This window comes from Homalodisca vitripennis, chromosome 7 (assembly GCF_021130785.1).
Source record: "Homalodisca vitripennis isolate AUS2020 chromosome 7, UT_GWSS_2.1, whole genome shotgun sequence".
Lineage (NCBI taxonomy): Eukaryota > Metazoa > Arthropoda > Insecta > Hemiptera > Cicadellidae > Homalodisca > Homalodisca vitripennis.
In genome coordinates this window covers 18977749-19000044 of record NC_060213.1, presented here as the reverse complement: position 1 = coordinate 19000044, position 22296 = coordinate 18977749, and the positions used below count along the sequence as shown (strand labels likewise).

At 34.4% G+C, this 22296-nt stretch overlaps 1 protein-coding gene and 2 long non-coding RNA genes across 3 annotated transcripts in view; 1 reads left to right on the top strand and 2 right to left on the bottom strand.

Annotated features, from left to right (window-relative positions):
* LOC124366957 overlaps positions 1–22296 on the bottom strand; it is a 230921-nt gene that overhangs the window by 590 nt on the left and 208035 nt on the right. The window lies entirely within an intron of this gene.
* LOC124366959 lies at positions 968–14199 on the top strand. Its single transcript, XR_006922844.1, has 4 exons — positions 968–2012; positions 6112–6324; positions 7593–7682; positions 10344–14199. It is a non-coding gene; the product is annotated as an uncharacterized LOC124366959 (long non-coding RNA).
* Positions 11949–15964, bottom strand: LOC124366960. Its single transcript, XR_006922845.1, has 2 exons — positions 14801–15964; positions 11949–12468 (listed from the first exon to the last, which is right to left on the bottom strand). It is a non-coding gene; the product is annotated as an uncharacterized LOC124366960 (long non-coding RNA).

The window sequence follows — 22296 nt, the reverse complement described above, 5'->3', positions numbered from 1 at the left end:
GCCTAGAAAGTGGAAGTGCGTTCGTAAAATGGGCGATCCTTTGCGACAATCGGAAATTGACAGAATAATTGACCTTCCCTCATCTCAAGGTGATTTATTTGCGGGATTAAGTGAAGATGAAAGTGTTGAGGACATGGACTATAGTGTGGTTGACGACATGGATTCAGACCCTGACTTTCAACCAAGTGATGGCTCGGACGAAGCTGCTGAAAATGAGTTTATGGTTGCAAACGAAGACACAGACGCCGATGTTGATAATACCATAACGACAGTTAACAGTACTCCTGACGAAGGTGACAATTGGCATAGTTTTGAAGGTAAACAGCAGATCTTTGAGTTTAACTCTAGGCCTACATTCAAATTTATTACCACTAATGATTCAAAACCGATCGACTTCTTTGAACAGTGTCTTAATGCCGATGTCATTGATCTGATGGTCACAGAAACAAATCGGAATGCTCACGATGTAATTTCTAAATTACGATTGAGCCGTAAGAGTAGGCTTAAAGATTGGCGAGACACCAATCCAGAAGAAATGAAAAAGTTTATAGGCCTACTTTTGTACATGGGCCTAGTAACACTTCCCCGAATAAGTGATTATTGGTCCACAAATGCTTTATACAGCTTCTCAGGTGCCTCAAAAGTAATGAGCTGAAATAGATTCCAATTAATTTTACGCTTTTGGCACTTCAATGATAACAACAATCTGCAAAGAGATGGGCGTATCGGCAAAATAAAACCCTTGCTTTCTATTATAAATGGTATGTTTTTTAACCTAAAAGAAGCCGAACAAGACCTTGTCATCGATGAGACAATGATACCATTCCGTGGTAGGTTACTTTTCCGCCAGTACATACCTGGCAAAGCTCATAAGTACGGTATTAAAATATTTAAACTTTGTGACAAAACTGGCTATACTTATGGTATAAAAGTTTATATGGGGAAAGGTACCGTTGCTGCAAACAGACAACTCAGTAGCTACCTCTGTAGTAATGGAGCTCATGGCAAACCATTTGAACAGTGGCCACAACCTATATGTTGACAATTATTATACCTCTGTTCAACTAGCAAACTCTTTGTTATCGAGACAAACTCATCTTTGTGGAACCTTAAGACGAAACCGAAAGGGCATTCCAAAAGACTTGACAAAAGAAAAAATCCAGAAAGGAGAAATGATTTGTTTAGAAAATGATGAAGGGGTCCTTATAACTAAGTGGCAGGATAAACGAGAAGTTTTAATGTTGTCAACTGTGCACAAACCGGAATATGTAGAAATTCCATCCAAAAACCCAGACAAGCCGTCTGTACTAAAGCCACTTGTTGTCACAGCCTACAATAAGGCTAAAGTAGGCATAGATCTTTCTGATCAGATGTCTTCATACAGCACCGCTGTGAGAAAGACTATGAGATGGTACCACAAAGTAGGTGAAGAACTCGTTCTTGGTACTTCTGTGGTTAACAGCTGGTTGGCATACAATACATTTTTGAAAACAAAAAAACCTCCCAATGCTAAAAAGAAGCACTTAATTTCGATTACAAAAATTCAAAGAACAGCTAGCTTGCTCCTTAAGAGTAGGCTTGAAACTGGAAAAAAATATTATAATCACCATTTAATTGAAGGAGGAGCTCTTCTTATTGGAAAACGGTATTATAATAAAAGAAACACACAATTGTCCATTAATTTTAAACTGTGCCTTTGGGGCATTGTGCCTGATGATGCCATCTTTGATGTCAAAAGCCCTTATGAATTAAATTTAAATTATTTGGACAAAACTGTGTTCCTCTAATTGTATTATTATAACAGCATGATAGTTATTATCATGTTTATTTTATTTTATAAGTTGTTTTTGATCAACAATGGACACCACAAGCAGACAGGTGTAATTTTGGACTAAAGAGAATGTACGATAAACTAGAAGGAATGCAGTATGTGACAATCGTACCTTCAGATCATCCGAGAATGTGAAGGAACACACCTACACTCTACTGGAGCTTTTGTGAACTACAAAACTGTGAGCTAATGAACTTATTCTGATACAGTCGTTTTTAGTGTTTGGGTTAAAATATACTGAATATATCCTTCTGGATGCTCAGGGTTAAAAAGGAGATAACACTATCAGTCTAAAAATATTAACATGTATTCAACTTAGTAAAAGTACTTGATTGGCAATGTAGACAATGACTGAATTGTGGCTATAGAAGTGATAGAATCAATAGCAATAATTAAGTATTTTATAAAATATTTCATTTGCGTTAGTATGAAAACAGACAAATTCAAGGGAACTGAATGAACTTTTCTTAATTATTAATAGTAAAAGTAATTTAGAAGTAAACTAATGATGACATTGGAGGAGCATTTCTAAATTTGATCAATAATTCTTAAATTAACAAGGCAGACCGCCACACTGCGTGTCGCGTAACAGGCTTCGCTCCGGTTGCATACAAAATACCAAGTCTGTAGCTAATTTTATTCTTTAGAAGCTCTGTGGGCAGACAGGCAGACAGTCACACAGAGAGGAAATTCGTACACCCTCCCCACACCCTACAGACAAAAGAGAAATCATACGTCTTCAATGATGCTCAACCAAATCCTATAGATGAACATGCACAATCATAGAACTCGTTATTGTCTAATAAAAATATACTCATGCAAAAGTTAAATCTACAGATGAAATCCTTCTCGAAATGCCTTGCAGACAGTTAGACTACATGTGATACTACGTCACAAGTTAAAATGTCATATGACTGTAGGAAGTTTTGTTTAAAAATTTATTCTGTTATTTTTAGTTGCCATCAGACTTACTTCACTAACGCTCAGCCAAATCCCATGGAGTATACAAACTCGACGTTTCCTATAGAAACAAAGTTTCATGGTTCATGTGGGTATTTGCTGGTATTCATAGTCTTAAGCAATTTGCTCTTTATTTACCCTTGAATTTGAAAGTAACGCTAGTGAAGACCCTGATTTTCTGCCATTTCAATTACTGTAGCGAAGTTATAAATGACATGACGGTTGAGCTTTCGGACAGATTACAACGTGCTCGAAATTATTGTGTTCGCTTTATCTTCAACCTTAGACGATATGACCATATAACACCCTTCATCAATCAGTTACATCTGTTAAATACAAATACATATGTACCAAAATTTCTCAAGAAAAACAACAGCAATAATTAATTAAAATTTATAAAAAATAACTTAATCCTAACAACAATAAATAAATATTCAAGGATAACAATAACAACAACAAAAACAACAAACAGAAGAAACAAATATAAAATATGCATAATTTAACTCAATAACAATATAAAACAATACAACTGAGTATTTGTCTGTATGACTCATGAGTATGGTGCCAAAAACACTACAGGACAGCAGCAACTCAGAAGAAAACTGATCAACTCCTTCTTTCCCGACCTTTCTACTCCATAGAGGATTTTTGAACTGGAAGACAAATGTCAAATCCAAATCTCTTCAACCGCACTGACCTGTCTTTTTGTGTCTTTACTTGTTATTTGATTTTCAATGTAGTGACACCATTATAATCTCAAAAATGTTGAATAAATAATATTTTCTATTGACAGTAATCTGCTCACAGTTACTTAACTTAAAACCCTGTTTCTGAAAAATCTGCCCTGATTTTAGTTTCTATCTAGATGAAATTCCTATCTACCCGATTAACAACATGACATTTCTTGGACGACAAGCTAAAATTTTCACAACCATATTGAAAATGTATCCAACAAAAGTAAGGTCAGGAATATTTGCCATTTGCACCTTAATAAAATCATCTAACTCTGATGTTCTTCTTTCCTATTACGGACTCGTTTACCCGCATCTTGCCTATGCTCTGTCCATATGGGGGTGTGAGAACAAAAGGACACTGTTTCTGTTCTGCCTACAAAAAAGAGCAATCAGAGTAATTTTTTCAATTAACAGGCGTCAATCTTGTAAAACCGATTTTTAAGTCTTCCAGTACTTTTACTTTTCCATGTCTTTATATTTACAAAACTTTATCTTTTCTAACTCAATACATTGAACATTTCAAAATTCCTCGTAACCATCAGTATAATTTAAGAATTTCTAACAACCTTCCCTACACATCACACAGCTTTCTTCAAAAAAATCTTAGTTACAATGCAATTAATCTGTTTAACAAACTCCCTATGCACCTCAAAACAGAGTCAAACCATTAAAATTTAGATTAAGGCATAAGTTATTTCTCCTTGAAAAATGTTTTTTCAGCGTCTGTAAATTCCTGACTGACGGCTAATTGGACAACCTGGTAGTTTTATAATATATAAGAGTTCTAGTAGTTTTAGTTATTTTATTGACAATTATTGTAATCTGTCGCAAGAAGTTATCTGATATGACCAATGCATGGAATTGTGTTACTTTGGTTGAATAAACCAGTTATTGTCTCAGATTTCAATATGGACTTTCCGGGTCCTTAATAATGTAAAATCGTAGTGGATAAGAATTGCATTTCACATTTATACCTTCTTGTTATACTGCACACCCTGGAATGATTTCATTGTCACAGAGCCAAATCAGTTTCTTAAAGTTAGTACCAATCTTTCTGAATTAAGTTACTCATTTCCCCTGAAAGATACTGAAGCAAATTTATGAGTCATTTATGATGGTAGTTTATTAAGGTGATTGATTTCACAGTAATTTCTGGATTATCACTGATTTAATAGAAATTTAAATTGTATAAATAAATAAATTTCTTTATTGCCGTAATAACAATTTTTACAACATTGCATGGCACGCGTCAAGTCGTGTAGGTATTTAAATAAATAATATTGTAATGTTTTACAAAGTTATATGTAAAATTAAACAAATAAAAGAAAGCACTTAAAATTTTAATTCTCAAATAAAACAAAACTTAAATAGAGAGAACGTTATGGTTTATGGCCTAAAGCTTGGCACCCCCCACTCAACGGTTGTACCAACTAACCTCCCCAGTCCACGAACTCGCCAACGGAGTAAAAGGCCCCTTGCACCAATAGGTTCCTTAGCTTCCTCTCAAACAGCGGTTGCCCATTTTCAGCCTGTGGGTCAAGAGGCAACTTGTTGATAAGTTTAGCCCCGACCTCAGATGGCAGGGCTTCGAAAGCCCAGAGCCTGTGCTGCGCTGGTCTTAATGCATCCTTCCCTCTGGTGTTGTAGTCATGGACGTTTTTGCCCCGTGTTACTTCACATTTGTAACGACAGTACAGGACAATCTCGTACATGTAGAGGGACGGGAGCGTTAACAAATCAAGACTTTTGAAGTGCTCCCTGCAGGATTCTCTCATTCCTATTTTCGAGATGATTCGGATTGCTTTCTTCTGCAGGACAAAGCACCTTTGGAATTGGGTATAAAAATGGCATTTTACTGTACATCTTTGTCTTTACACTGAAACTTTTCAATTCATCTCAGAATTGTCAAAATTGACTAATTTATTTAAAAGGTCTTAAATTTAATTATTTTAATTTGTTCCCAAGTAACGTTACTTTATTTTTCTACTATTAATCAAATAAAGCACAACTCCGACAACACATGTTTTTTTCAGTTTACCGTTTGCCAATTCCCCGTGAATATTTGAATATTGTAACTTGATCTGTCATAAGTTTGTTGTAGAAAATGTTCTGTGAAAAATTCATAACAAACTAATATTGTGAAACCCTTAAGGCAAATGTTTTGCCGATATTTTGAATAACGATTTCTTAGAATGGGTTGTTTATGTTAGAATACAAATTGAAAATTGAATTTAGTTGTTTGTTTTAAAAATTTGTACAAAGTTAAATATACTTTATTGCCATGAAACATAAATACATACATTGGCTTGTCTCAAAATAAGCATTCAAATATAATATTTCATTTATTAATAACTAACATGATACATGACATAATCCTGTACAGAATAAAAGTATTTTTCTTGTAAAAGTATTCTCTGTCCTTAAAAAGTCAGATAGGACGTTGAATAATACCATAGCATTATAAGGTAATAAAAAAAATTAGCGTGTAATATTTAATTTCTGTGTGTGTGGATGATAATAACAAGTGTACAGATTCTTAAGTTCTGCAAATGTTAGAAACATAATTAACAAAGGTTTACTTTACAGCCGGATGAACTATCACTAATCACTGCGCAGCCAGTTAAAGGAAAACTCAGTGAGTATCGTGCAGAAGAGAAAACAGTGGGTAATAAATCCGCTGTGAGCAAGGAAGAAGAAATGAGTGATGATGACAGCCTTTTAGAAGTGGAGGTAAAAGAGAAGGCAACTGAAGTGATCTATATCGATTCACTGGACTCACGAGAAACATCACCAGACACAGTAAGCGTAAAATATGCCATTACACCTTAATACTTCTTAACACTGACAAGTTTTTTCCTTTTTTTTGGTCTCTTAGGACAAGACACTTAGAAATTGCACCTAGTCCTAAAAGGACCTTAGGGCTGCTTCTGGATTGACAGGATATTCTGGATGAGTAAGGTTGAGGGTTGGAGCCGCCTCCTGTTGAGATCCGTGAGGAAGAATTTAGGGCAATAATCTCAATCATGTCCCTTCGGAAGAAGAGGAAGCCAGCTCTGAACCAGCCTCTCCAGTCGAAGCAGGCAGAGGGTGACACGACCTTATGCTTAGGCTAGCAAGAACCTTTGACTCTTAGGGATCCCCACCAATGCCAACAGCCATCTTCTACTTTAGACTGGATCTATCGAACTACCCTTGCACCCCATAATCTCGACATTTATGGTTAGTGATGTGCTGCTGGACATCCTTAAGGTTGCCCAGATTTAAGCGACAAATCGGTTTTTGCTGTGCCCAGTGTGGGTTCAACTGGAAGGTATAAACCAGCCAGAAGTGAACCCTCCGGGGTAAATCACGGACTGTAAGAAATCTTATTCATTAAATTCTTTCCCGTTGTAGTCCAATACTCATCCATTTTTTCCACAATAGTTTGATTGTCTGTGCAATGGCATCAGAAACTACTCTGTTTTAAATTAATTTTGGGGATAAAATTCAACAAAATTAAAAAGATGGTATTAAATAATATACAGTCCCATACTGTTTTAATTTCTTTTGCTAAAACACAGTGTTCTTAGGCACTTATTAAATTAGAATAATTGAATTCATGTGTATTCAAATCAAAATTCGAGACCTGACTCGTTATCTTCTGATTCAAGATATCTAAAGAGAATAGAGGAAGTTGTAAAAATATATGTATTCCGATTTTTAAGATTTAAAAAAAAGGAGAGTGATGTTTGTTGGAGCATGCTTTGAATTATTATAATTTTTTAACCAATCATTAACATTTTTAATAATATTCTCCTTTATTGTAATTAATACTCATATCTATATGGTTTATTTACTTATGTCAGTTTCTTTTAGTTTTGCAACATTAGATCATTGTAAAATAGGAACATTTTAAAATAGATAATCTAGGTTACTTCTATGATTTACTAATCTCATTTGTCTAGTTTCCAGTGACGTACATAATCCAATTTTATTAGTTACTAAAGGATGGAAATTAATTTATTATTTATTAATTAGTATTATGAATGTAGAACTGCTATTTAATCTCGTAAAAACTTTTATTTCAGGACCGTGTTACATGTGAAGGAATGGAAAGAGTTAGGAAAAGGAAACAAATGCTTCGTGTGAGACAAGATCGGATATCCTCCAAAAGAAAGGTGAGGTTTATGAATTTTTGTGAATATTTTAGTCTAAAGTAGAGCTTTGTTTGCAAAAAAAAATTATTCAAAGTCAAAACTTCTATATTTATAACATACATACAATGAATAGGTCTACAATGCTATAAACTAACATCACATATCACTTGCATTTTTAATTTATAGAAAATCTTGCCTTAGCTAAAATATTTCAATATTAGCTATTGTGGGAAGAGCTGATTCGATGCGAATGTTGAGTTTAGCTCCAGTTTACCTTCCTCTTACGTGCAGCATCAGAAATCTGATGCTGTTGCAGACTTGACTCCTGAAATCTGGAGTCATGTTCATCTGAAGGAATCTGAAAATAGCTGGCGATCAAGAATGAAAAGTTCAAACAAACTCCTTGCATTGTTTTGATATCAGTGACACCTAGACTACAAAAAATAGTGCAATATAGGTGAAGAGGTATTCTCATTGTCTCATTAGGTGCACAATTGAGTGCATTACGATGTTGACTGACACGATCCCAAAGCACAGTGGAAGTGGAGCAAGATTTCTGATGTTGCATGCAAGAGGAAGGTGAACTGGAGCTGAGGAAGGTGAACTGGAGCTAAACTCAGCATTCGCATTTAAATAGTGTTTGAGCGTGGAAAAATTCCCCACTTGAATACAATGATAAGTTTATTAAATACGCCTTAAGTCTTATTCAACTTTTTTTATTACTCTCATTTTTAATTTGTACAAGAATGTAATTTTAAAACTTTTAACCAGTATACTTAGTCTTTTTTATACAAATTAACCTGTGATGGTTTACAACAATTACTTTTCTCTTAAGGGTATTATAACTATGAATTTTTTCGATTAAGTTTTATTGATTATTTTTTACGAACACAATTCTAAATAATTGTTTATATTATGTAATCTATACAGGGTGTAAATTGAGTTCTGATATGCCTGGATATATTCCAAACGGATTAAGTTATCAATGTAAAATCTTCACCATACCTATTAAAATAATTTTTTAGACTTTTTGAAGGATATAAATATTTTCCCCTTTAAGATCTTCTGCGCGGCTCCCATAGTGACAGGATATGTGGGAAGGGTTAGAGGGCTTCCTGTTGAGATGTCATATCAGTCATGCCACCGCGTATAAAGGGGAGGTTTTGTGCCGACCTCTAGAGTTCAAAGTGAGCAGCTTAAGATCTCTTTCATGTTTAATCTTGCTAAAGCCGTTTAAACTAGGGGAGCTTCAACCGTTCCCACAGATTTATCAATATTGTTTCTCGTCTACTCTAACATCTCGACATTGACGATAGTGAAGTGTGTGCTCCTGGACATCCATTGGGTGGCCCAGATGGATGTGACGAGCTGTTCTTAGTGTAAGTTCTGTTAGCAGGTATAAACTAGCCAGAAGTGAAGCCAAGTCAGAGCGTTGTATGTTGTTGTTCATTTAATAATATAATTTAAATTTCCATGCAACCAAATAATTGCAGGAAGTAATTAAGTCTGATTTTAAAATAATGATATTATAAGTCATCTTTATTGTGCATTAAAATAAGTTCATTCAGAACAGGTGCATTGTCAATAAATATATAAGTATAAATTAAGTTTAAACTTAATAATACAGAGACTGAACTTAATAATAAATTTACTGGCTGGGTGTTAAAATTTTACATGACAAAAGGACATAAGTAATAAATAAATTACATATAAAATCAATACTACGCTTATAAACTAGTTTAAAAAATTCCAACACTTAGTAAAGAACAGATTTATACATGTGCTGTTGAAGTAAAAGTAAAAAATTCTTGAACACTATAAAATCCAAAGTTTTCTCTTGAACTTTGTAAAAGATGTGGCCTTCTGTATGTAAACTGAGAAATGATTAAACAGACTGATACAGGTTTAATATAGAGAATTTTCATAGAAGATGGTTTTGTGTAGTGGATACTGTACCAAAGAAGAATTTCGAGTGGCATGGGAATGTACATGGTTCCTACTTAAAAATTTGTCAAATTACTTTTGACATAAACTACACATTGATATAGAAACAGGGAGGAAAAGAGTACAATTTTGAGATTTTTAAACATTTCACTGCAGAGAGGTCTAGGAATCCAGTGTCAGTCAGAACTCCAATGACCTTTTTTTGGATAATGAATACTAGACTCACTGGGGGTGCCCCTAAAAATTGACCAAGTGAGGGGATCGTCGATTAGCTAGCCAAGAAATTGAATACAAGTAACAATTTTGAAATCAGATTAGAGATATGATAGTCGTATATAGTCAGATATTATGGAAGTAAGATGTCTTATTTTACCTGGCGAAGTTAGGGCTAAGAAGCCCTCTCTAACATTTAACCTGGAGACCAATGGCTTAGAAGTGACTTCCAAACCACCACCAAAGGCGGACTGCTTGCAAGGACAGGATCGCTTAGCGGTCACCCATCCAAGCAGCAGCCACGCTCAACATTGCTTGATCTGGTTATCTTGCGATAACCGTTGTACCCGCTACACTACACCATTGGCAAAGTAGTACTATGGAAAGTAGTGCTTTAATTTTAAAATTCCTACCAATTACTTTTCAGGCTTTGATTCAACAATTTACTGCCCAAAGTTATGTTTTTAATTTACTTAACCACCAATATAATAGTTTTCAATAGAGCTGGTATTTTTTTATTTTCAGACTAGAAGCAGTAAGAGATGTAGAAGAGATCGCTCTCCCAGCTGTGACGTAGAGTGGTTTGTTAATGGAACCCCGATGCGACTGCAGGGCGAACATTACCCTGTGTTAATATCGCAATCCAATTGGAAAGAGATAACAAAGGAATGTTATGTTTGTAGAAAACATGGAAAAAGAAAACAAGTTCACTTTCAGTGTAAGCAGTGTGTTGTAGGGCTCCATGTAAACAGTTGTTTTGAAATATATCACACCCGTGAAGACATTTAAGATGAGTTTAGTTTAGTTCTGTTGTGGTATCAAACCGAAAAATTATAACTCGTTAAATTTATCAAACAGTATTTTGTCTCCTCAGGTCATACTTTTTAGCTTGACGCACTTAAAATCAACAATACTTACGTCTCTGTCAGTAATCGAGATAGAGAGAGCGACAGTTACCGTTTTCTGCCAAATAGTCAGTTTTCATATGCTTTGGTGACACCGATGTTATTCACATGTCTGTCACTGGCTTTTAAGTGTATAAAGCTAAAAAATACAATCTGAGATATATGAAATGTTGTGTTTCCAAAGGTAAAACAGACTGCCAAGTTATTAAGTTGTTTTATAGTTAGTAGGGTTTTGTACATTTTTGTAATGTTAAAACACAAACAAATAGTCCTCCCGGCTCAGACGGAAGAGGTAGGTAGATTTTGTGACAACTGAAATATTTTAAATTTATTCTCATGGGATTTACTGTAGTCAATATCTCGAAAACCGTTCGAGATACAAAAAATTTCAATAGTACAAACAAAAAGTTTAGAAAATGTTATGAGCATTCTAGCAAACATTTTGTTTTTTTCTCTAGGTTCATAAATAACGGAGTTTTGAATTTTCCCAAAGTTTGAATGGTTGTCATGATGGAACAAAATGGTGTACCAAGTTAACAAACAATCTTAGTCATCATATTTTTAAAAATCAATTTTTGAACCGTTTAAACTTAATTCACCATTTCTATCGCCAGTTCTTGTCGGAAAAAATTCATATGGGATTTACATGTAATCAATATCTCAAAATTGTTCGGGATACAAAAACATTGTTAGTCGCAAAATATTTAGTAATGTTATAGGCATTCCAGAACACGTTTTTTTTCTGGGTTTTTAAATAACGGATTTGTGAATTATTTAAAGTTTGAATGACTGCCATAATGGAACAAAATGGCCTACCAAGTTGGCCAACAAACTTAGCCGAGATCTATTTTTGTACCAAGTTTAAACTTGCTTAAGCTATTTTTGGGACAGTTATCATTTCCATAAACCACGTTACATAGCATAAGTATATATTAATGAGATTTTGAATAAGGGATGGTTTTGGCCTCTGAGGTTCATTTTCGGTGAATTTATACAGAAATGTACGGTAAGTGCTGCCATGAGGACAAATTTATACACACAATTTACCTAAAATTTGAATCTTCACAGTATTTTTAGTTAGGATTAACTTTTTTATAAATATGTTTAAATAGTTAATAAAATTATTAAAAATATGAAAATTTGTTCACTAATTTACTTTGTAGTTTAATTACTCCTCGTCCCTTTAGAATTGTTGCAGGAAATACATGTTTAGTACATCAGTGGCTGCTGTTAAAGTTACATCTTTATTTTTTTGTTATTTTGTAGCTGCTTAAACTTTTTTGTTTTAACTGCAGAATCTCCAGGATATTTTGAAAGTAACATGATTTTGCTGTCTTCAGTTCTTGTACTTTTATCAACAATATGCTTTGAATTTGTAGGTAACTTGTGTTGGTTTTTTAAACTGTCTTCAAATTGAGTTTTAGAACTGGCAAGAGGCTTAACACTCTTTATAGATTTCCTCCTTGTTGCAAACTTGATTTCTCTATCACTCAGTTTAAGCAACCTCACTTCACACCTTTGTGACAGTTGTGCTAATGAAACTTTGATCAATGGTCCCTTCAGGCCAGCTGAAGCTTGAGTTTTAGCGATAGTGCTCATCTTTTCAACCCTGGCTACTGGATCCAAATTCTTGAGCCAGGTTTTAAAATGTTCATTGCCGATCTTGACTAGTGGTCCGTTGGTTTTATCCATTGTGCTGGTCACGCTTGGTCATCATCATATCTCTTTCACCACAGCCTTCATCGCTAATGGACATTAGATAATAGTCAAATGGTTTCCATCTTCAAAAGTAAAAAAAAGTAGAGAATATATAAAGTAATGTAAGCTAGTTATTTTACCCTTAAAACTATGCAATATTCCAAGTTTTTGTGTAACAATTTGTGTTATGCAGTACCAAAGTGTATCAAGTACAGAGTGCAAACACTATACTCATATTAGCTCTTTAACCCTTTGGGTACTACATAATTATTAGCTTTTTACTAACTCTTTAAACTTACTATTGTGTTACGAGTAGTATTTTTGACTATATTTGAATTAGTGATTTTAAAAGGGCAGATTTGAAATTTTTGGCAAAATTAACTTTATAAACTTTTTTGTTCTTTGAAGATAGCTTCAATGATTTGATTTAAAAGAGCGCCTGAAAATGCTCTTGTACATTTTACCCTAGCCGAAAGTTTATTGGTTGTTTTAAAAGGACCAATTTATTTCAAATCTGTCCCTTTAAAAAAATCATTCCCTGTGGCTGGACTAGTATAAGCTGTGCAGTGTTTAGTGATTTGCAGCCAAATAACATAACCTATATTGTATATGATCAGTTTTAAAGAGTGTTGTAGTCCCACGTTGGCTGTGTCATTTTTCTCCGAATCGGTGTTTAAAAAATGTTCAAACTTCCAATTCCCACGTCGATGTGTCCTATGCTGTGGAAATTGTATGTAGTGTTGTTGGAAGTATACTGAGTGTTAGTGAAAGTATACGTTATATGTCACTAGGACTAGGCCTATATTCATCTCAGGTTTTAAATAGGTTAAATGATAGTGCAAATTAAATATCACTGCATTGAAGGCTCACACTTCTTCGCAGATGGGATAGTCAATCAGTGGTGGTTCACTGTGAATCATATGCAACTGAGCGTTGAAAAAACAAAATACATAAATTTTTCTTTAAAAAAAGAAGTAAATTTTTCAGTACCGATTTTATATAGGTGTGCAGATTGTATTAGTCAACAAATTCATTGTAAAAAAAGTAAATGTTCTGTTTTGGGTAAAACCAGTGAAATAAAGTATTTAGGTGTATATGTTGATAGTGAAATGAATTGGAAGATACATATAAGTAAATTAAATAGTAAAATAAATAAAATCCTAAGGTTTTTCTATTTTTTTAAAAGTATGTGTAGTGAGAGAGTTTTGCGTACAGTTTATTTTTCAATGGTGCAGAGCAGAATAGAGTATGGAATAGTATTTTAGGGCAATACATATATTTCTTACTTGAACTTAATATATCTACGGCAGAAGCATTTGGTAAGAATAATCTCAAATAAAACTAAATATGAACCTCCTCGTCCATTGTTCTTAGACCTAAAAATTTTTCCTCTGAGATATTTATATGTATTCAAAGTCTTAAAACTTTTTTACTGTAGAAGTGGAAATATTCCAGCCAATGTAAATACCTATAAATTGAGATTAAGAAATGCAAATAAATTTACAATACCTAAGCCAACAATATCTTTTTACACTAGAACATATAATTTTATCGCACCAAAGATTTTTAACCAAATACCTGATTATATTAAATATTCATACAACAAAAATATTTTTTTGAATAGACTAAAATCATGGCTCTTTCATTTGGAAGATATTGAGTTTTTGTTTAATATTATACAATAGCTTACTTATTCAGATGATCAGTGTTTATCAGTAATGTATGGTTAATATTTGTATGTAAATATTTATTTATTGTTAATACAGTTGTGAAGTCAATATTTATGTTTTTATTATGTATCTGTAGTCTATGTTCTGCTTCCTTGTGGATGGTGGTACGGGAAGTCAGGTGTTGTTATTTTCTCTTGTTGCAAGTTGCATTTGTTTGTTATTTTCTCTTGTTGCAAGTTGCATTTGTTTATTTTGTTAACTGTGGATAAATTTTTTGCTAAGGCACAACATGTTTGTTTTTTTGAGACCATCTTTGTCAATTTTCTTAAAAAATAATTTTTTCTGAGTGCTATTGTTTTTTTGTAAGTACTGTAAAGGAACCTCTGAACAGGCTTGCCTTAGAGGCCCTAGACTTTCTTAAATTTCCTTCTTGTGTCAATATTTACCTACTGTAATATGTACATACTGTATATTGTAATAGTTAAGGCTGTTTTCAATGCAAAACTACTAAGTTAAGTAATAAAATAATGGTCAGCCTGACAAGAGAATTATTAAATGTTGAGATAAAAGTGTACATTTTGTTAACTGTTGAAATTTAAGAAAATAAAATTCTTTATTCTTCTTTTCTTTTTAATCATATTAAAACAAAGCAAATTACTTTGATGCGTTAATTTATTTTGATGTAATACAAACAACTAATTGTACTCACTTTGCTTTGTTGTTAATTTATTCACTAAAAACAATATCCCATCGCCCGGTTATAACCTTTCCACAATTCCATATTGCATCACTGCCAGGTGGATCTACACGTCTGACGTCCTCTCTGCTTCAGCTCTCCAAACAGAAGGAAGATTCTGGGACCAAAACCTTGCGTACTGTCTCAAACAATGCTCAAGCCCTCTCCCGTTCAAATTAGCGTCTTCACGATTGAATATAAGTTTTTGTTTTTGTTTTTTTTTTTTTTTATTATTGAATTTTATCACGTTCACTATAATTGATCAATTTAAGTCTCTCTATTTTCTTTAACTATTTTTCTATCGCTTTTTATTTAAATTTTTGCAACATGTGCTGTCTGATGTCATCAATACGCGTCATTTCATCCCACAATTGGCTGCGTAATTTTATTTGGTACTTTTAGTAAAAACAAATTTTGGTTATGTTTAGCTCAGTTTAATTATTTGAATTTGTTCCCGTATGAAGTTTAACATATTTCTCTATTATTAATTAAATAAATCTCAATTCCAATAACATGCGATTTACTTGTGTCACGGTCATTTGGTTCACCGTCTGCTAATTTCCCCCGAATATTTAAATGTCGTAATTTGACCTGTCACAATATTATTAAGACTGTACTCTGACGCTAGTTTAGTATTGTGTTTGCCTAAATTGGAGAGAATACGTATAGCCTTCTTCTGGAGTAATGAGACTCTGGAGGAGCTTCCTCAAGCTTCCAGACCATATTGGGTTTCAAAATGGTGAAATATGCTGTTTTAATTGTTTTAGTCTCCTCAGTACTTCAATGTGATTATTCCATGACACTTTATCATCTGAGTATTCCAAGGTACTTGGTTTGGTGCACTCTTGTTCTTGTTAAGTAGCAATTCATTTGCAGTACAATACTGTTGAGCCGTGCTCAATGCTATAAAAAATTCTATTTCTACTCTCGAGGAGTAGCACTGTGTCATCTGTATAGATAAGAGACCCACAATAGCTGTGTAGGTAACTTGGAAAATCACTTACAAGGAGAGGAGCTGGTCTCTATTGTTAACATCCACCCAAAATTTGGTTGCTGTAAATGTAAGTATTTTAAAGAAAATATGCTTTAGTAAAAGATATGCTTGAACAGTTCCGTCTATCAATCTCCTTACTTTACAATGTTAGACAAAGTTTCTAAAATTTTAATATATTTCTTTAAACACTATTGTGAACTAACTAGAGATGATGTACATACTCGATGTGTAAATAATGACGTTATTTACTTTAGTGTTCTCCTATTACTCATTATAGAAGTTTGTGTATAATGGATCTCAATGTAAGGATATGGGTGGAGACACTCTTTAATTAAATATTGTGATTTTACCACAGTGCCAATTGAACTCTTCAACTTAAACATTGATCACAGAGAGCTCATGGTTTTTTAAGCTCTTCATTGTTTTATTCAGCACAGCTGTAAACTGTGAAAATTGTATATTGCAGAAAAACATATTAACTCTTTCCGCTCGGATGGGCAGCAGTGCTGACCAAATATGGCTTCTCGTAAGCTCGTATTATTTTAGCGCGTACTGTCCACTCAGATCGGATGGGCAGCGGTGCTGTCCACTATGGCGCCTGCGTGCACACAGCAGCCATGTCATTGTTGCGTCCCCACCAGCTCGGATTTATTTTCAGCGCGTCATTGATACTGTGCCTTTTAAAAAGTTAAATGGATTTAAAGGTCCAAAGGTAAATAATAATGTAGTCGAAAAGTATTACAATGGAAATTTTATATTTCTATAAACTAACATGAGTTACAATGAGTATTAATAATGTGACAGTAAATAATTATAACATGATAAAAAATAAAATTGAACTGCTTATTATTTTTCAGAATAAAAATTTAACTGCAGGCTAGTTGTAATCTTGTTGTTGAAATATCTGAGATGAATGGTACTTTTCAAAACAAACACCAATGTGAAGACCGGGCTCATTTTCACAAGTTTTGCAACAAAACTTCACTCTTTTCCTGGTGCCGCCGCCTTGTGCTCTGCTGCTACACACGACGCAATCCTTCACTTTTCTACCTTCAAGAGGATATGGTAGATGAAGTTTCCCATTTAGTCGGGAAATGTCTTGAAATTGGGATGGTCTTCCTTTTTTATTTGTGTTCCTTACATCGCCAACCTATATTCATTCATTGTTATCACTTTAAAAACACAAAATACAGGTATTAATACTGATATATTTACACTTTTATTTACAATTATATTTACACTGATATCTACAATACTTCATTTACACTAATATTTAATAAAATTGCACAATACTAAGAATAATAAACAATCCGTTCTAATAATGCGTGTAGGTTAACTCACTAGTGACAATGTGGTTAAAAGCGCGCTAAAACGAAAGCCTAGAATGCAATATTGACCAGATGATCAATTTCCAAGCTTTGTAATGAAACAACTGATTGATCTTAATGCGTTGTATTATAAAAAAAATACGTTAGAATAAAAAAAAAGAGTTTATAACTTGTGGTCAACGCTGCTGTCCACCTGAGCGCTAGTAGGATTATTCAACGGACAGCACAGCTGAGCATCCGATCTCTGAGGATGGCAACTCTAAAAATAAATGCGCGCGCTAGAGGAAATGGCGGTAGCCAACACTGCTGCCCATCCGATCTCTGTGGACATTCTAACATTAGTAGTTGAGTTCATCTCCTACGCTGGCTAGGATGGTTCTCGATGAGAGAGTAAACTCTCAATCATCAACTGAGAACGCTGTAGTACAGTGACAGCTGCAATCTGCTGTCTATCTGTACCTGATGAGACGAAACAACGTCGAAACAGCAACACAATTAGCGATACATCTGTCCCTACCTTCAACTAAGCTTTCGCAAAGTGAACAGCTGCATAGCAGTGTGGTGGTGCCAACACTACCTTAGCACTACGCTATATGGCGGCGCGACTCCCTTTGGTAAGCGGAGGACATGCTGGTGTCTTTCAATCTAGCAGAACCGCTCGTGTATGCTGCAGAAGTACTACTTGTATTGCGGGTGGAACTCAAGTACAGTGTTCTCAGTTGATGATTGAGAGTTTACTCTCTCATCGAGAACCATCCCAGCCAGCGTAGGAAATGAACTCAACTACTAAACATTCCTGGTTAAGAAGATCCTGATAGACAACAACTAGTCTATCTCCTCATGATTCTAACATTACCGCTCCGAGCGGAAAGGGTTAACTTTGTTGATATAAAATGGGATGTTGTAGTCACAATACATAATATAACAAACGCTTTACTAAAATGTTATATACAACCAAATAAAATAACAAAAAAAAATAGATATCTTGAAAAAATCATTTATTTTTATTAAATTATTGAACACTGCACTTAATATACTAATTTGTATTTAATTACTAATTAAAATAGATATAACAAGACAAATGGTAGGATCAAAATGACTCATCAACAAAACCAACAACAAACCCAATAGCTTAAGGAAAAATAAGATCAGCTCGTTTAAAACTGAATCTCTTACAACAACTTGGATTGTAAACTTGTATTAATGAATTTTAAATGTTTGATAATAGATAAATCATAATTAAAAAGCATGTGAGATGTTGATATATATGGGGTGGTATCCTTGCTTTCACCATCTTATTCCTGTTCAATCCTTGATTTCCTCGAGTATTCTATTGCTTGTCCTGTTTAAGGCGTACCATCACATCATTCTCTGTGTGTCTGGTAATAATAGTGGAAATATATGTTTACTTAAATAAATTATTGATGATTGTTTGTTTAAGCTAAGGTTTGTTTTACGAGGGTATCCAGAAAGTAGATTATGTTTTTGTTATAAACAAAGTACAAGAAATAAATGTATTATATAGATTTGAAAGTGACACTATAATACAAATTCAGGCACTTATTATAGCGGTGAACTAGTTTTGAAATTCCAGCACTATAAAATTCTGCCTCCTGAGACTTCAATCAGGTAGTCACACCCCTCTGCAGTTCATCAAAGCGCTACGTCACAAGCTAGGCCTTAATTCCTGGAAACAGGTGGTACTCAGTCCGGACTGGAGTCAATGTCCGGACTGTAAGGCAGATGTGGAAACACTTCCCACTTAAAGCATCAAGGACTTCCCAAATCTGATTTGCTGTGTGTGGTCGTTACCCATCTTGCACAAAATAGTAACCTACTTCTACGTAACATCATCATCATCATCATCTGACATTTCCGTTATCACGGGTCGTCGTACACAGCCTCCTCCACTTTTGTCTATCATTCCAGGTCTCCTCTTCCTCCACCTGTATTTTCTGTAGTCCCCTTCTCTCTATGTCTCTCCACACTTGGTCCTCCCATCTTCCTCTCGGTCTTCCTCTTGGTCTTCTTCCTCCTTCCTCCTTCTCCAGTGCTATTCTAGGCATTCTATTATCTCCCATCCTCTTCACATGCCCCATCCACTGTATTCTTCTTCCTTCCATTGTCTCTTGCAGTGAAACTACCTTCAATCTTTCTCTGGTTCAATCTTTCTCTACGTAACAATTTCATTTAATATAATATAATAATTTAAACAAACTCTTTGAAATTTGAAGAAAGCTAAGTGAGATTTTTGTTATTTTGAATCGGCAGTCTTCTTTAATTTTCAATTGCGTCACACATTTTAAAACAATAAGGAGCGACAGTTATCTCTTAATAGCACGGCTCGATAACCATGACTGAATGAAGAAATGCCCTGACATAAAAATGGCTGTGATAGACCCGCCCCTAGCAGCTACCAAGCGTATTGTAATCTACTTTCTGGATAGCCCTCGTACATATAGTGTTTTTAGCTATTCTACTTTTAAAGAAATCAAATTATGCTATTATTAATGTACAAAAATATGTTAGTTTAATTTTTTGAGGTTGTCTTGGAAAGGACTTGTAGTTTCAGCCAGGCCTTTAACAAAAAACCTATGCCTCTTCACATTGGCCTAGATTCTTATCAGACACCAGTACTAAACAACAAAAATCATCACTTATGTGTATTTTCTCATTTATATTTTAATTTCTGCAAATGAGTAATTTTTTCAAATATGTAGAGTATTATTTAAAAATATTAAAATAACATTATGGTGTAGGGTGGTCATTTTCCCACTAGAGTAAATAGAATTTGCTTCCCATCTGCTTGAATACTACAAAATAGCTCTAGGTCTGACTTGCAGCCTGCTTTATTGTATGCGAATTCAGAAGTGCAAAACTAAGTCTAACTTGGAACCTACTGTATTGTAGCTGGGCACAAAAGTGGAAAACCATAATTTCTCATTATTTACGTATACATACACAGTATACAAAATTACAATACATAATAAATCACAACAATAAACACATTACAAAACAAGTACAATACTTGACAATTAGCTGCACAAGGCTTAGGGACTGTGAGTACACATAGTGTTGTTTCAATATAACCAGTGTTTGATTTTTAGAGTTATTGCTTGAGTCAAACTTATCCTTGATAAATTGACACATACGGAAGTACATAAAACTGCAAAAAAAAAAACGGTTTGAAAGCTGTATGGATGGCTGATAACTGAAGCACACCCACAATGATATCATTGAAGAAATATAATCAAAACCCCTCCTACTCCAGAAGGGAGTGCCACAAAGATCGGTGCTAGGACCAACACTCTTGATTTTATTTGTTAACAACATGCCTCAGTATCTGGGACAATTAAACACTAAAACCAGTCAAATAGCATTTACAAGACGAATACCTGAAGTACAAATGGAGCCACATAAGTTAAGTTCCTGGGCCTGACTACAGATAATAATATGACGTGGACACCACATATATATGCCCCAAAAAATATAATACTAGCCTATTTCTCTTTTTTTAAAGCCCATCTAATATATGGCTTAGCTGTATAGGGTGGTACAACAGCAACAAATCTAAAAAGAGTTCTGATCATTCAGAAAAAAATCCTAGCAGTTCTACATCACCTGGAAAGTTGCAGAGATGTTTTTATATCTTTGAAAATTAGGACAGTAGTTGTGAATGTTGAATTTAGCTTCAGTTCATCTTCCTCTTACGTGCAGCATCTGAAATATGATGCTGTTGCAGACATGACTCCTGAAATCTGATGTTATGTTTGTCTAAGGGATCCAAAAATAGTTGGTGACGAAGATTGAAGACGCTCAAATCGAAACCTCCGACATTGTTTTGACATCAGAGACACCCAGGCTACAAAAAGTAGTGCAGTCTAGGTGAAGAGGTATTCTCAATATAGTTGAATACCTCTTCACCTAGATTGCACTACTTTAATAGTGTGGTGTCTCTGATGTCGAAACAATGTGGGAAGTTCATTTTGAGCTTCATCTTTCTTCATCACCAACTATTTTTTTAATCCCTTCAGAAGAACATGACTCCAGATTTCAGGAGTCAAGTCTGCAACAGCATTAGATTTCAGATGCTGCACATAAGAGGAAGGTAAATTGGGAGTTAAATTCAACATTCACATCGAATCAGCCCTTCCCACCCTAGCCGCTTTATGTGTAGACAATAATAGTTGTTCTATACATAATAGAAGTTGCATTGTATGCTGATGGAGAAGATGTGCTAAGAAACAGAAATGGTGAATTATGCAACCTTCTAGGACACCATCTGAAGCTATACGAATTAAAACCATTCTACATAGGCTGAAAACTTCACATCACCACAAGAAATGCAATACAAGAGAGGCATTCACTAAAAGCAACACTGAAAGAATAGCTCATGGACTGACCATTTTATTTACTTGAAGAATTCCTCCAAGGAAATTTCCAGAACCGACCTGTCCACCATAAAAATACAATCTAGACACCATTTTTTTTAATCTTGATGATTATTAATAAATATGATTCTGAATTAGAGGTATCAGAACTGTACCGCCTGGCTGGTCTAGGGTATGAAAGACATAAGGATCGATGAAAGAGGTGCTACACAGGAAAATTTAGGAAATATGAGGTCCACATTGGTTTTTATATTACTTTTGAGGTGCTGCAAAAACTTTCTCTATCTTTGTCAGATAAAGAGCCATTACCGTGTGTTCTACCTGAAAATAAGCACTGATTATGAACAATTCTAATTAGTGTAAATTTCATTTTTCAAAATTAAATATAGACGATCTTTTTAAGTTTTGTAAAAGATTGTAATGTATTCCATCAATCAGAATCAGAATCAGAATTATCTTTATTTATAATCATCAAGATTACAAATGGTGTCAACATTTAAACAATTACAATGGCCTTTTATTCTGAGGTGGCTGGGTCAGTTCTGGAATGTTCCTTGTAGGAATTCCTCGAGAGAATAGAAAGGTCTGTCCAATAGCAATTTCTTCAACGCTGCTTTCAGTGAGGAGCTTCTCTTGTGTTGCAGTTCTTGTGGTAGCCTATTGAAGAATTTCCTGCCGATGTACGATGGTTTAGATTCATACAGCTTCATGTGGTGTGTTGGGAGGTTGTACAGTGTGCCATTTCTGGTATTGTGA